Source organism: Megascapheus bottae, chromosome 14 (assembly GCF_031878675.1).
Source record: "Megascapheus bottae isolate mThoBot1 chromosome 14, mThoBot2.hap1, whole genome shotgun sequence".
Taxonomy (NCBI): Eukaryota; Metazoa; Chordata; class Mammalia; order Rodentia; family Geomyidae; genus Megascapheus; species Megascapheus bottae.
In genome coordinates this window covers 53590464-53605075 of record NC_143522.1, presented here as the reverse complement: position 1 = coordinate 53605075, position 14612 = coordinate 53590464, and positions in this window count along the sequence as shown.

The window sequence follows — 14612 nt, the reverse complement described above, 5'->3', positions numbered from 1 at the left end:
TCCATAACTAACAAAATGAAAGGAAGGAAAGAAAGAACAATTAACAGCCACACACTGGCCATTAAAACACTCTTCTATGACTGCCCACAGTAGAGGATGAGCTGACTGATTTGTGCAGAGTAAATGTAGGCATGCAGCTGGGAAGTGAGGGTAGGAAAAACTAGAGCCTGCGTGGGATTAGGCCAGCTGTGTTTATATATATCCTCACAGGGACTTGGAGAGGTCTTTTCCTTCTTGATGATTATATTTCAAAGGAAGATACTAGGGAGAGATGTCTCTGCTTGCAAAAGATGTGTATTCATAGCTGGAAGCTTTTTTTTTTTTTTTTAAAGTAAATGAGCTACAACACCAAGTAGGTTTCCCTGGCATCACTGGGCTTTTTTTTTTTGGTCAGTATTGGAGCTTGAACTCTGGGCCTGGGCGCTGTCCCTGAGCTATTCAGCTCAAGGCTACCATCTTACCCCTTGAGCCACAGCACTACTTCCAGTTTTCTAGTGGTTAATTGGAGATGAGTCTCATGGTCTTTAGTGCCTGGGCTGGCTTTGAACTGCAATCCTCAGATCTCAGCCTCCTAAGTAGCAAGGATTACATGCATGAGCCACCACACCCTGCTCAGTGGGCTTTCTCAAAGCAGACACTTCCCAGGGGTCTGTAAAGGGATCATTTCAGGAACATGGCTTTATTCTGCTTAGACACCATGTGAGAACTTCATTCAATCCTCCAGTGCAGGGGTTTGGACAGAGCTGGCTTGTGTCAAGAGGTTTGTGGTTCTTGGGATGCTATGCCCACTGCCTGTCACTCCCAGGCCCTCCGGGTCTCAACTGGTGGCCAGTTGTGGGGAGCAAACTTTTCCAGGCTCAGCTTAGAGCTAGGTAATTCGACAGGCCTACTTGCACTTGAAGGCCAGGAGGGGAAGACATTGGAAGCAATCTGTGCTCAATCATGGAGAATCAGGAGAGCTTCCTAAGCCCTTGGAAACAGGGAGCCCGCAAAGCATGCTGGGAAGTTGGCAAAAATGAGGCTGTTCCATGGCTTTGTACAGTTGTTCCTAGCAAGTACCAAGTCCTCTCTCAAGTGAAGAGATCACCTCTCCTTGGAGAGGTGATTCCAGGAGAAACAAGCAAAGCTGGAACAGACATGGATTGAGCACCCTTAGAAGGAGTTCAGGGCCAGTAATGTGGCCTAATGGTAGAATGCTTACCTAGCATGCACTAAGCCCTGGGTTTGATTCTTTGGTACCATATGCACAGAAAAACCGAAGTGTTGCTGTGGCTCAAGTGGTAGAGTGCTAGCCTTGAGAAAGTTCAAGGACAGTGCCCAGGCCCTGAGTTCAAGCCCTGTCTGGCAAAATGAAAAATAGAAAGAAAGCAAAAAAAAAGTAAGAAAGGAAGGAAGAGGCCGGGAGTTTGGCCTAGTGGTAGAGTGCTTGCCTAGCATGCACAAAGACCCAGGTTCGATTCACCACATACATAGAAAAAAAGCCAGAAGTGGTGCTGTAGCTCAAGTGGTAGAGCTCTAGCATTGAGAAAGTCCAAGGACAGTACTCAGACCTTGAGTTCAAGCTGCAGGACTGGCAGAGAGAGAGAGAGAGAGAGAGAGAGAGAGAGAGAGAGAGAGAGAGAGAGAGAGAGAGAGAGAGAGAGAGAGAGAGAGAGACAGAGAGAGAGAGAGACAGAGAGACAGAGAGAGAGAGAGACAGAGAGAGAGGAGAGAAGAGAAAGAGAGAGAGAGAGAGAGAGAAGAAGAAGAAGAAGAAGAAGAAGAAGAAGAAGAAGAAGGAGGAGGAGGAGGAGGAGGAGGAGGAGGAGGAGGAGGAGGAGGAGGAGGAGGAGGAGGAGGGAGGGAGGGAGGGAGGGAGGGAGGGAGGGAGGGAGAGAGAGAGGAGAAAGAAAAGTTTAGGTGACTCAGCCTTGGCCTTTCACTGTTAAACCTTAATACATCCAAAGACTCATGGTATTGTAGGAACTAAAAAAAATGTACATTTCTTGAGCATTTGGAAGTTTTGAAACATTCCACCTAGATATTACCTAATCTCTCTTATCTGCTCTATGAAGCAAGTATTCTCGTACAGCTGAGGAAATCAAGGCTCAGAAAAGTTTGGTAACCTGTCCAGCCTTGTAAGTCTTTACAGCAAGTGAATGGATTCAACCAAATATGTTGAACATCCAAGGACAAGTTCTTTCCCCTGTCTCAGGCTGCCTCTACTGCTGCTGTTTCTTGTTTGCTTTGGGCTTTGGGGAACTTTATCTTTTCTGCTGAAGGAAGTGTCGGGGTTGGGCAGAATAGTGAGAACATTTCAAAGTTTACCAAGCATGCAGACTTCTGGCCAAATTCAATCTTGCCCTTCCCTAAATTCAACTCCACTTCCTTGCCTCCATACTTCCACTTACTCTGTTCAGCTTCCCACAGTAGCACTAATTCTCTCTTCCCACTTCCAAGTTCCCTCCTCTGAGTCCCGTTTCTGCCTAGCAAGAGTTCAGTCTATAAGGTCTAGCATTGCCCTCAGGAAGCTCCTCATAGCTTCTTCTGCCCCTACTCTTACCTCTTGCAGAAAACCTCCTCCTATGGCATTCTGTTGGGTCTTTCGAGCTATAAGCATCCTTGTATGTTTCTTAAGAGTGAGATGGAAGGGCTGGGAGTTTGGCCTAGTGGTAGAGCGCTTGCCTGGCACACACGAAGTCCTGGGTTTGATTCCTGGGTACCATATACATAGAAAAAGAGCTAGAAGTAGTGCTGTGGCTCAAGTGGTAGAGATGTACCCTTGGGAAAGCTCAAAGACAGTGCTCAGGCTCTGAGTTCAAGCTCCAGGACTGGCAAAAAGGAGTGAGATGAAAGTGGAGATACAGCTCAAGTGGTTGAGTGCCAGACTTGAGTAGAAAAAGCTAAGGGATTGTGCCCTGTTTCTGAGTTCAAGCCCCAGTACCAGCAAATATTTTGGTTGTATGCCTGTGGCTCACATAATGTTAGCTACTCAGGAGACTGAGATCTGAGGATCAAGGTTTTAAGCCAGCCCAGGCAGGGAAGTTGCTAAGCAAGCACTCTACCATTAGGCTATACTTCCAGCCTCATGGAGCTGGGTTTTTATGAAGTCTGAGCAAGGAGGCAGAAATGAATGAAAAACCCATTAGGTCAAGGGAAGTGAGGGGCTTTTCGGCTGGCCCCACAATGGAATGGTTATGGCTAAGCTTAGATAGCTTGCCCTACTGGAGTCAGGCAGTCTGCATGTATCTTTGGTGGCTTGCCTGGTATCTGTGTGCACCTAGGACAACAGGGTGGGAGTCAATCCTTCAGATAGGGCCAAAAACCTGAGTTTTAGATCTATAGGCCCCATAAATAAATAGAACCAGACACCAGTAGCTCATGCTTGTACTCCTAGCAACTCAGGAGGTTGAGCTAGCATTTTACCACGAGAGCCACAATGCCGCTCTGGCTTTTTCTGTGATTAATTGAAGATAAGAGTCTCCTGGACTTTCCAGCTCAGGCTGACTTTAAACCTTGATCCCCAGATCTCACCCTCCTGAGTATAAGATTACAGGCATGAGCCACTGGTGCCTAACTGCCAAGTCTTAGCTCCAATTAACTTCCAAAAATAGCTGGAAATGGAGCTCTGACTCGTGATATAGTACTAACCTTAGCAAAAAAGAAAAAGAAAAAAACCTCAGAGACAGTGCCCAGGTCCTGATTCAAGCCCTAGGACTAGCACGCATATACATGTGTACACATGTACACATACACACATGTGAGTGAGTCTCCTAAAATGGTTGATCAGTCCTGGCTTGAAAGACCTCGATTCCTATCCTAGGTGTAGGTGACTTTCTTGGAATTTAGGGATAAGCAAAAATCTATGTTAATCGTAAGTAACTTGTTGCTTGCACCTGCTTCTTAAAATAAAAAAAATAAAAGTTCTCATATGATTACAGTATTTCACCTTGTTATCTGATGTATTGGACATATGCATATTTGGTTATTTGAAATTGGATAGGGAAGGGGGAAGGGAGGGAAATGGGGACCAAGACATGAGAAAGGGTATCAATGTTTGTGAAGTAATGCATCTTCTATCTGGTGAATATAATATAACCCTTCTATTAATTACAATAAAAAATATATGGAAAAAATAAAAGTTGTTTATCACTTGAGTGTATCATACGTCACACAATTGATGCTTGTGACTTCAAGGGTACTGTGACCTCATTTGTTCTGCAACACACCCCTGTGCCCTTCTCAATAAATACCTTGTAAAATGGGCCTACGACACCTGAAGTTGGAGGGAGACTTCAGGCCTCTGGTGCCCCAAACCTCAATTCCATTATTGTCTTTTCCCCAGTCGCTGCAGTTTGGGACACACACACACACACACACACACACACACACACACACACACACGCAAGCTAGCTAGCAAAGTAAATAAATAAATGAAAAATCTCATCCTAGTCTTGCCCCAGGCCTTGGATTCTTCACCTTCCCTGCCCTACTGCCTCCTGCCCACACGTAAAGCTGTTGGTCATGATGCACAGAACCAAATAGTGTCCAGCACTCAATGTAGCTTGCTGTGGCCAAGCTCACAGGCCCTGTAGGATGTCCTGGTGAAAGCTTCACTCTTTCCTTGGGCACAGGTCTGCTGGGTGGCTGTGTCAATGTCTGCACCCCAAGACTGACCATCTGGGAACCCACATCAGGGTCTACCTATCTCTTTTGCCTCAGTGCCAGAGCTCAAGCCTGAGTCATGGCTGGGCACAAAGATGACAGAGGAACACGGTGTTGCTTCAGTCAGCAATTCCAAGCATTCTCTTTCTTTACACTGAATGTTAGTTACCCCGCCACTCCCTGACCACTCCCTTCTGGTGTACCAAGGCTTGGCTGTGAGGGCTACAGCGTGCCCTCCTCTGGTGACTCACCTGTCCCATACCCCCATCCTGGGATCTGACACCCTCAATTCCTTCTCCTAGTCCCTCACCCATCCCAGTAGGGGGCAAGTCTGTCCTTCTGGAGTTTCCAGGGCTCATTCTTTCTCTCCCAGGGTTTCCAACACCATCAGCTCTGTCTCAAAACACAGTTTGAGTTTCCTCAGATTGCTTATGATTCTTTGAAATCTCCTGCTATGTGCATTTACTTCTACAGGATCTGTCTCCTTATCTAGAATATTAGCATTGTGAAGGCAAATGGGGGGGCTTGCACGTGTGTGTGTGTGTGTGTGTGTGTGTGTGTGTGTGTCTCCTAGCGCTTGAACTCAGGGCTTAGGTTCTGTCATCATCATCATCATCATCATTATTATTATCGTTATCATTATTTATTTTTTCTCAAGGCTGGTGTTGTACCACGTTAGCCACAGCTCTGTTTCTGGCTTTTTGGTGGTTAACGCGCAACAAGAGTCTCATGGACGATTCAGTCCAGACTGACTTCAAACTTCAGCCCCCAAGTCTCAGCCTCCTGAGTGGCTAGGGGTACAGACTGAGAGCAGGAATTGTGTTCTTCTTGACCCCTGCTGTCCATTAAGTTGTGTTGGTACCGGTCATTGCTTTGTGATGACTGATTGGCTGAGTTAGATAAGTGTTTACTGGGCCTCTACCGTGATTAAGGCATTTCATTGGATGAAGGAAAACCAAGCCAAATGATTCCTCGCTGGTGACTCTCGGGTGACTGTCCACAGAATGGAGAGTGGGGTGCTGTACCCCACATGATAAGTTAGGGACCTGGTGCTGAGAAGCATAGAGGAAGTGTGTGCCAGAATTCCAAGCCAGAGCTACTCTTCCTCCTCCTGCTCTACTTCTTCTTGGAAGCCTGCCTCACCAAAGACATCTCCCCTCCACAGTACTTGCCCAGCACCGCTCACCTCCCTGAGATCTGATTCTGTGATTCTTTCCATCATGCCATTGGACGATTCTGCTCTACACCATGAAGGCAATGACGGGCTGTGTTTGGCTCCCTGCCACAGCCCTGTGCCCAGCACGGGCACAGCACAGGGGTACCATCCTTATTACGTAATGATGCGTGGATAAGTAAATGATGAGGGCCAAGCTCTCACCCACTGGATAGCTCCTCTTTCTTGGGACAAGTCCTTGTCATTTTTATTTATCTGCCAGGCAGAGCATTCCATCCTTCTCCAGGCCCCCTTAGTCTCACCTTTTCAAAAATGATTATGATTTTGGTTGATTGGGGCTTTGAACTAAGAGCCTGGGTGCTCTTCCTGAACTCTTCAGCTCAAGGCTAGCACTCTACCACTTTAAGCCCCAGTGCCACTTCTGGTTTTCTGGTGGTTCATTGGAGAGAAAAGTCTCACAGACTTTTGTGCCTGCCCTGGCTTTGAACTTGGATCCTCAGATCTCAACCTCCTGAGTAGCTAGGTTTACAGGTGTGCGCCACGGGCACCCAGCGACTTCTCTTTCTTATTTGACATAAATTTCAGATCTTCGACATCCTAAATGAAAGTGTGAGGTTGCTCCTTGTGCAGTGCTCTGCCAAGCAGTAGACTCTTGGCCACAGTCGCAGTGCCACTACGGGCTCTGGCAATGCTAAGCTATGTCATCATATGTCATCATCAACCACCATGCAGTGCCTGACTCCTACAACAGAGTCTCCAATTCTGGCTCAAGAAGTTTTTCCAGCTTTTCATTGCCTTGTCTGGTGGTTTCTCCTTAATCTCTTCCTCCAGAGAAGCCAAACAGTCAGCATCTACCGCACCCTGGCTGAAAAAGGATGCTCTCGTGTGGGGACTTTCCCTAAAAGACAGTCACTAGACACAGGAAGAGGCCTCCCCTCTCACTGCTTGGTCTGTTCCTTGTTTTTGCCACCCAGGAAGTATGCACCACTGGCCATTATGAAATTTCCCCAGCCTGACTCAGAAGGAACTGGAGTTCAGGTAGGAGAAAAAGATTCCAGGCACCACAGGACTCCTGGTAGACTAGATTCTGGGTTAGTCTCATGCCTGGTCCATCTTAGGGATAAGAATCTTGTAGAAGCTGGGTGCAGTGCCTCACGCCTGTAATTCTAGCTACTCAGGAGGCTGAGATCTGAAGATCAAGGTTCAAAGCCAACTCAGGCACAAAAGGATCTGAGAATTAACCTCTAGAAAACTGAAAGTGCGAATGATTGTTGTCCTTAATGTACTATGTTATCTCTCATTTCCTTTGCTGTCCCTTGGGTATCTCATATCGTTACAGTATCTCACTTTGTTATCTGATATATTGAATTTATCTGTAATTGGTTATTTGAAATTTGATAAGGAAGGGGGGAAAACCAAGATGGGTGGGGGGGGGAGGGTAATGGGTACCAAGACATGTGAAAGGGTATCAATGTATGTGAATTAATTCACCTTCTATCTGGCAAATATCATGTAACCCTTTTATTAATTACAATAAATAAATAAAAGAAAACTGAAAGTGGTGCTTGGCTCAAGGGCAGGGTGGTAGCCTTGAGCTGAAGAGTTCAGGGACAGCGCCCAGGCCCAGTTCAAGCTCCACAACCCCCCTCCACACACACATGCACCCAAAGAATCTTGTAGAACTTCAGAGTAGGAAGACTCTGGTCTTTGAATATCCTCAAGTACATTCTTTTTTTAATTCCGGTCCTGGGCTTGAGCTCAGGGCCTGAGCACTGTCCTTGGACTTTCTCAAGGCTAGAGCTCTACCACTTGAGTCTCAGCACCACTTCTGGCTTTTTTCTATGTATGTGATACCAAGGAATCGAACCTGGGTCTTTGTGCATGTTAGGCAAGCACTCTACCACTAGGCTAAACTCCCAGCTCCTCAAGTACATTCTTAAAAGTGGCCGACTAGCTTGGAGTTTGGACTTGTGGGAGAGTGCTTGCCCAGCATACACGAAGACCCAGGTTTGATTCCTTGGTACTACATAGAAAAGGCCAGAAGTGGTGCTGTGGCTCAAATTGTAGAGCTCTGACCTTGAGAAAGCACAAGTGCTCAGGCCCTGAGTTCACGCCCCAGGACTGACCAAAAAGAAAAAAAAAGTGGTCAACTAACACATGTTTAATGGCCTCCCATGGTGATGAGCTCACCAGCACTCTTTGAAGCTCAGGCCACTTTATTCAACTTAAATTAGTAGAGAGTCTTTCATGGTAAGTCTACATACATTCACTGTTCTTTGTTCTTTTTCTCTCAAAATAAACAAGCAGAATTAATATAGTTTCTATTCCAAGATTTTGAAAGCCATTATTCTATGCTCCTTGAGGCTTCTCCTCCAGTTCAGCAACTAGATGTTTTACTTCTGGTCACAGGTTTTCCTTACCATCCTGATATCTCCCCACCATACACACACACGCTCTCTTCACTTGGCAGTTTGTCCCTGTCCCCCTTAAAATGGAACACACATCCCAAATAGGATCCAGCATTCACAAAGTCTGGGACTCTGAGCTCTGTCATTTGGGACTAAAGTTCTTATAGTTCAGCTCAGCTAGCAGTCATGTTAGTGATTTTTGGAAAATGGGTCATGGGTCTACTTTTACCCTGTGTCAACCAAAGTCTTGTCATCTTTCATTAATGTTCTGCTTCCCAGAGATCTATTTGCTTGAGAGAGAGAGAGAGAGAGAGAGAGAGAGAAGGGGGAGAGGGAGAATATGTACAATACTGGGGCTTGAAATCGGGGTACCATGCTCTCGTTTGTTTGTTTGCTTAAGGCTGATGTTCTACCAACTTGAACCGTAGCTTCACCTCCAGCTTTTTTGGTGGTTAGTTAGAGATAAGAGTCTCAAGGATTTTAATGCCCAGGCTAGCTTCAATTTGCAATCCTCATATCTCAGCCTCCTGAGTAGGTAGGATTATAGGTGTGAACCACCAATGCCCAGCTACGTTTTCTCTTGCACAGATCGTTTGAGAAACAAAGAACTCCACCTTCCCACTGCCGCTCACATGATAGAATTGATGGGTATAAAAATGCTGAGGTAATCACTTGATAATTTGATTTCCAGACCCAGGTCCTTGGTGATTGTGTATATGACAATGTCACTGAGTATCTTTGGGCTGCTGGGGATTCACTAACCCTCCCTTCCCTCTCTTTGGGGGTCAGAGTTAGAGAGAAAGAACCAGGAAGCTGGACTCAGTGAAGGATCCTTTTATAACAAATAAGGATTGGGAGCTGGGAGTGTGGTGTGGCTTAGTGGTAAAGTGCTTGCCTAGCATGGATGAAGCCCTGGGTTCCATTCCTTAGTACCACATAAACAGAAAAAGCCAGAAGTGGAGCGGTGGCTTATTTGGCAGAATGTTAGCCTTGGGTAAAACAACAGTGCCCAGGCACTGAGTTCAAGCCCCAGGATTGGAAAAGAGAGCAGGGATGGGGGGGAAGACTGGACACTTCATCATGTATGGGGAAGCTGCCCTCTATCCTCATTGCCATGCGACAGGCATCCTGCTCATCACGTCCCCTTTCATTTCCTTTACCATGACCTGGGATGAGCCTTAGACTTCTCAATATTGGATTTACCTTCAAGTCTCCAGAGTCTCTTTATCCAAACGTCTTGTCTGAACACTTATTACTTCAAACCTACTATGCCTACTAACCCTTGCTGGTTCCTTCACTGGGAGGTAAAGGATGCCCTGCAGCTTCCCAGAAGCCTCAGCTCTTCCTTCTTTACCACTCACATTTCCTGTGGCTCTCATAGAGTGTGGTGGGAAAGGTCAAGAAAGAACATTACTAAGACAGTGTCTTCTGGAATCCAATAACCTGAGCGTGTGGCATTGAACAGAGTCTCAGTTCTTGTTATAATGGCTGGGAAGTATTTAGTCATTAGTAATAATGGCTCTGAGAACACAGAAACTTCTCTTCACTGTCCACATCTTCCTTTGCTCTGGCATTGAGGCTGCTCAACCTTGTTCCTGTGCCCTGCCCTCATCATGACTCTACCAAAACGTATTTGTGGGTTCCCTCATCATGTCTCCCCTTGGAGCCCCAATCACTGCTGGCCAATAATTATTACATGCACGTGCCCAACGCCCACACTGACCTCTTCTGCTCTGACCTCTCTCTCGGTGAGTATTTTTTTTGCTGCCTCGGGACATTTGCCATAAGAAACCAATCAGGTTAGCAGTCGCCCTTTCTCTTCCCACAGGATCCTCCCTCCCTCTATCAGGTTCCAAGACCTCCATGGAAAGCGCAAATGTTCCTCACAACTTTACAACCTGCCAATCTAACTCAAAGTTGCCTATGTCCCTTCATCTCAGTCTCAATAGCTACCCAGAGGGCTTTTTATTCTCCAAAATTGGTGCTCTTTCCTACTCCTCAACCAATACCCATCCCTTGAAGACAGAGGACCTGGATCTGAATTCAGGGTTCTGTCCCCATACTTCAGTCCTGGGGCTCCAACTCGGGCCTGGACACTGTCTCTTAGCTTTTTCTTTCCTTTTCTTTTCTTTTGTTACTCGTGGGACTTGAACTCTGGGCCTGGGCACTGTTCCTGAGCTCTTCGGCTCAAGGCTACCACTCTATCCCTGGAGCCACAGTCCCACTTCCCATTTTCTAGTGGTTAATTGGAGATAAGACTCTCATGTTCTTTGGTGCCCAGGCTGGCTTTGAACCATGATCCTCAGATCTCAGGCTCCTGAGTAGCTAGGATTACAGGCATGAGCCACCATGCCTGGCTAATGACAGGTGTTTTTTGTTGGTGGTGGTGGTGGTGGGGTTTGGTTTTTTTTTTTTTTTTTGGTCGGTTATGGGGCTTGAACTCTGGGCTGAGCACTGTCCCGGAACTCTTCGGCTCAAGTTTAGTGCTCTACCACTTTCAGTTACAGTGCTACTTCCGATTTTGTGGTGGTTTATTGGACTTTCATGTCAGGCTGGCTTTGAACCGAGATCCTCAGATCTCAGCCTCCTGAGTAACTAGGATTACAGGTGTGAGCCACCAGCATCTGGATTCATTGTGATGTTTTTATTTATGCAAACAATGTGCCTCATCAACCTCACCCTGTTTCACTCTCGCTTCCCCCTCCCTATTCTTAAAACAGGTTTCATTATTCTATTTTCCCCTTTCTTCCTCTCTCTCTCTCTCTTCCCTCTTCCTCCCTCCCTCCTCCCACCCACCTTTCTTTCCATGATGGTTCTGGAGCTTGAAGACAGAGCCAGGACTCCCTGTCCCTGAACTTTTTTTTTTTTTAACCAGTGCTGGGGCTTGAACCCAGGGTCTGGGCACTGTCCTTGAACTTTTTTTACTCAAGGCTAGCACACTGCCACTTGAGCCATAGTGCCACTTCTGGCTTTTTCTGTGTTTGTGGTTCTGGGGAATTGAACCCAGGGCTTAGTGCATGTTAGGCGAGCACATTACCACTTGGTCACGGTCTGGGCCCTCCCTGAGCTTTTTTGCTTGATGTTAACACTCCACTGCTTGAATCACAGCTCTAGTTCCAGTTTTATTGGTGGTGAATTAGAGAGAAAATCCCTACAGATTTTACTGCCCAGGCTGGTTTCAAACTCTGACTGCCAGAGCTCAGCCTCCTGCATAGATGAGATTACAGTTTGAGCCATTGATGCCCTGATTCATTATTCCAGGTTCACACATGCATATTAAGTACTTTGACCATATTTACCCTCTTCACTACTTGTGCATTTTAGTATATATGTACCTGTCTTTTAGTTTTTTCACTGAAGGTTGCGCTCCACCATTTGAGCCACAGCTCTTCCAGCTTTTTGGTGGTCAATTGGAGATAGGAGTTTCATGCACTTTCCCACTTAGGCTGACCTCAGGTTGTGATTCAGATCTCAGCCACCCAAGTAGTCAGGATGACCCGCAGAAGCCTCCAGTGCCTGTCTCATTTGTTATTCCTTATCGACAAGTTTTACAGGAATAAAGAAGCATCTGAAGCTTAAGGGGGAAAAAAAGTAAACCATTCCATAACATCAGACCTAGAACAAATGTCTTGTTTAAGACACTTATTCAAGTCCACGTGAGGTTCTATGGAGCCCAGTGAGACTTCATCTCTCTCCAGCTCACCTGGCACCCCAGGTACCTATCCTAGCCTATCTTGCCAAGAGCTCCAGGTAGCCTTAATTGCGTTACACCACATTTCAAGTGCTCAGTAGCCACACAGGGCTGGCAATATTAAACATATTCTCCATTATGGAAACAAAAGTGCTATAGGGCAGTGAATATAAACTTCAGGGAAGTAGAGATTTTATTTATTGACGTATCCATTTCTTTGTACTAGAGTTTGAACTCAGGATCTTATACTTGTTAGACTGTGTACACTACTGCTTGAGCCATGCCTCCAGCTTGTGAGTTTACTGATTATTCCAGAGGTAGAGTCTAGCAAACTTTTTCTGTTCAGGGTAGCTTCAAATCTCAGGCCTCCAGATCTTAGCTTCCTGAGTAGCTACGATTTACAAGTGTGAGTTGTAGCATGTAGGCTCCCAGCACACAGTGGTACCTGTCCCTGATGCAAAGGATCAAATGACTGAGTGAATACCCACTTCCACTCATCACACAGAATCCAGATATAGCTCAGTACCTTCCTCCTAGTTCTTCCTCTGCTCTTAAGAACATGGCTTAAGAGCATGTGAGGATCATAGTTCAAAGTCAGCTTGAGCAGAAAAAGCACATGAGACTTATTTCCCACAAAAAAAAGCCAGAAGTAGAGGTGTGGTTCAAGTGGTAGAGTACCAGCCTTGAGCAAAAGTGCTCAAGAACAGAGCCCAGGCCCTGAGTTCAAGCCCCACAACTGGCAAATAAATAAAGGACTAGCGCTCTACCACTTGAGCCACAGCACAAATTCCAGCTTTTTCGATGAATGTGGTAATGAATCTAATGAATCAAACCCAGAGCTTTATACGTGCTAGAAAAGCACTCTACCATTAGGCTATACTCTCAGCCCTTTCATCCTTTCCAACCATCTCTGGTCTGTGTTTGGGGTCCTAGAGGCTGTGTGTGTGTGTGTTCCATTGTGCATGTACTAGGATCAGAGTACATTCAGGACTAACAGAGGAAGAGCATCCCTAGGGAGAGACACGGATCTGCGGGTTTCGGGACGATCTGGATGGCACCTCTGGTAGTGGCTTCTTCCACATATACAGCAGACATCTGGGGTTTGATTTATGACCATGTTTCTTGTTTTTTTTGTTTTTGTGGGTCATGGGGCTTGAACTCTGGGGCCTGGGTACTGTCCCTGAGCTCTGCAGCTACTGCCCTACCCCATTTCCCATTTTCTACTGGCTAATTGGAGATAAGAGTCTCACGTTCTTTAGTGCCTGGGCTGGCTTTGAACCTTGATCATCAAATCTCAGTCTTCTCAGTAGCTAGGATTATAGGCATGAGCCACCACGCCTGATCATGTTTTACCCCAGCTTCAGGGCTTAGGGCTGACGGTTTAACCTCTGTCTCCTGTCTGGATGCACAGCTGCGTGGACACCTATTTACATTGACAGGACATTGTGAAAGCTGTCTGGGACTCTATTTACTCAATGGCTAATAGTCAGTTATTGCTTATTCCTTCTCAACACAGAGAGAAGGGGAAAAAATCTTCCCTGACTATCATTTGGCTCATGGCTCTCAGGTATCTGTCTAGTTCTGACTTATCTTATGGAGAAGGCCAAATATAACTCCTGACAGCTTCTTTACCTTCAAGCAGGAAGGAGACATGTCATCAGTTCCATTACCCTTATCTCCCAAGACACCAGACTCAACGTTTCTCTGCTAGGCAGATAAGTCTGTTTGGCTTTCTCTCCCCCACTCTCACGTCATACTACACGCCTGAAATGCCCTTCCTGCCCCCTCTTTCTAAAACCCAGCCTTCTACCTTCCTGAGTACAGATTTTTTTCAAGAGACTCACTTCCTCTCTTAAGCCTACCTGACTCACCCTTTCCAGTTTCAAGATTGCTAATCACTAAGAAGTATCTCATGCTTACCTCAATCTTTAGCTGCCCCCTTTCCTCCTCCTCTAGTGACTGTGGTGTAACACTCTTCCTGGCAAACCTGCATTGTGGGCATCTGTGCTCTTGGTATCTGGGTGTAGCTCTCAGTATACATGGAGACGGAAGCTCCTGCAGGTGGCTGCCACAAAAGGTGGCAAGGTGGGAGGTCTGGGTAGGACCAGACACTGGGCCCTGTTTGGCTAGTTATCTTGTGGGTGATCCTTAGCAAGATATTTAATCCTTCTGAATCTTTGTTTATTTGCACATTTGTTAGAAAGATTAGAAATAATAGTAGACATAAAAATCATGGTTATTATTACTATATACTAAGCCCTTACCAGTACTGTTCTTATTCTAAATACTTTTCATAAGTTTTTTTACTTCAACTCAAGCAGATAAGTAATATTTTCCTTATTTTACTATTGAAGAAACAGAAACATAGAGGACACTCAACACAGGTTGAGTTACTCACCTCAAGTCACATAGCTTGTAAACGGCCAAGCCAGGATTTGTACCCAAGTGTTAGGTTCAAAAAGAAGGCAAGGGACCCGGAGTTTGGCCTAGTGGTAGAGACTTGCCTAGCATGCATGATGACCCAGGTTTGATTCCTTGGTACCACATCCATAGAAAAAGCCAGATGTGGTGCTGAGGCTCAAGTGATAGAGCTCTAGCCTTGAGAAAGTTCAAGGACAGTGCACGGGCCCTGAGCTCAAGCCCAGGACTGGCAAAAGAAAAAGAAAAAAAGAAGAAGGCAAGAGGGCTGAGCCCC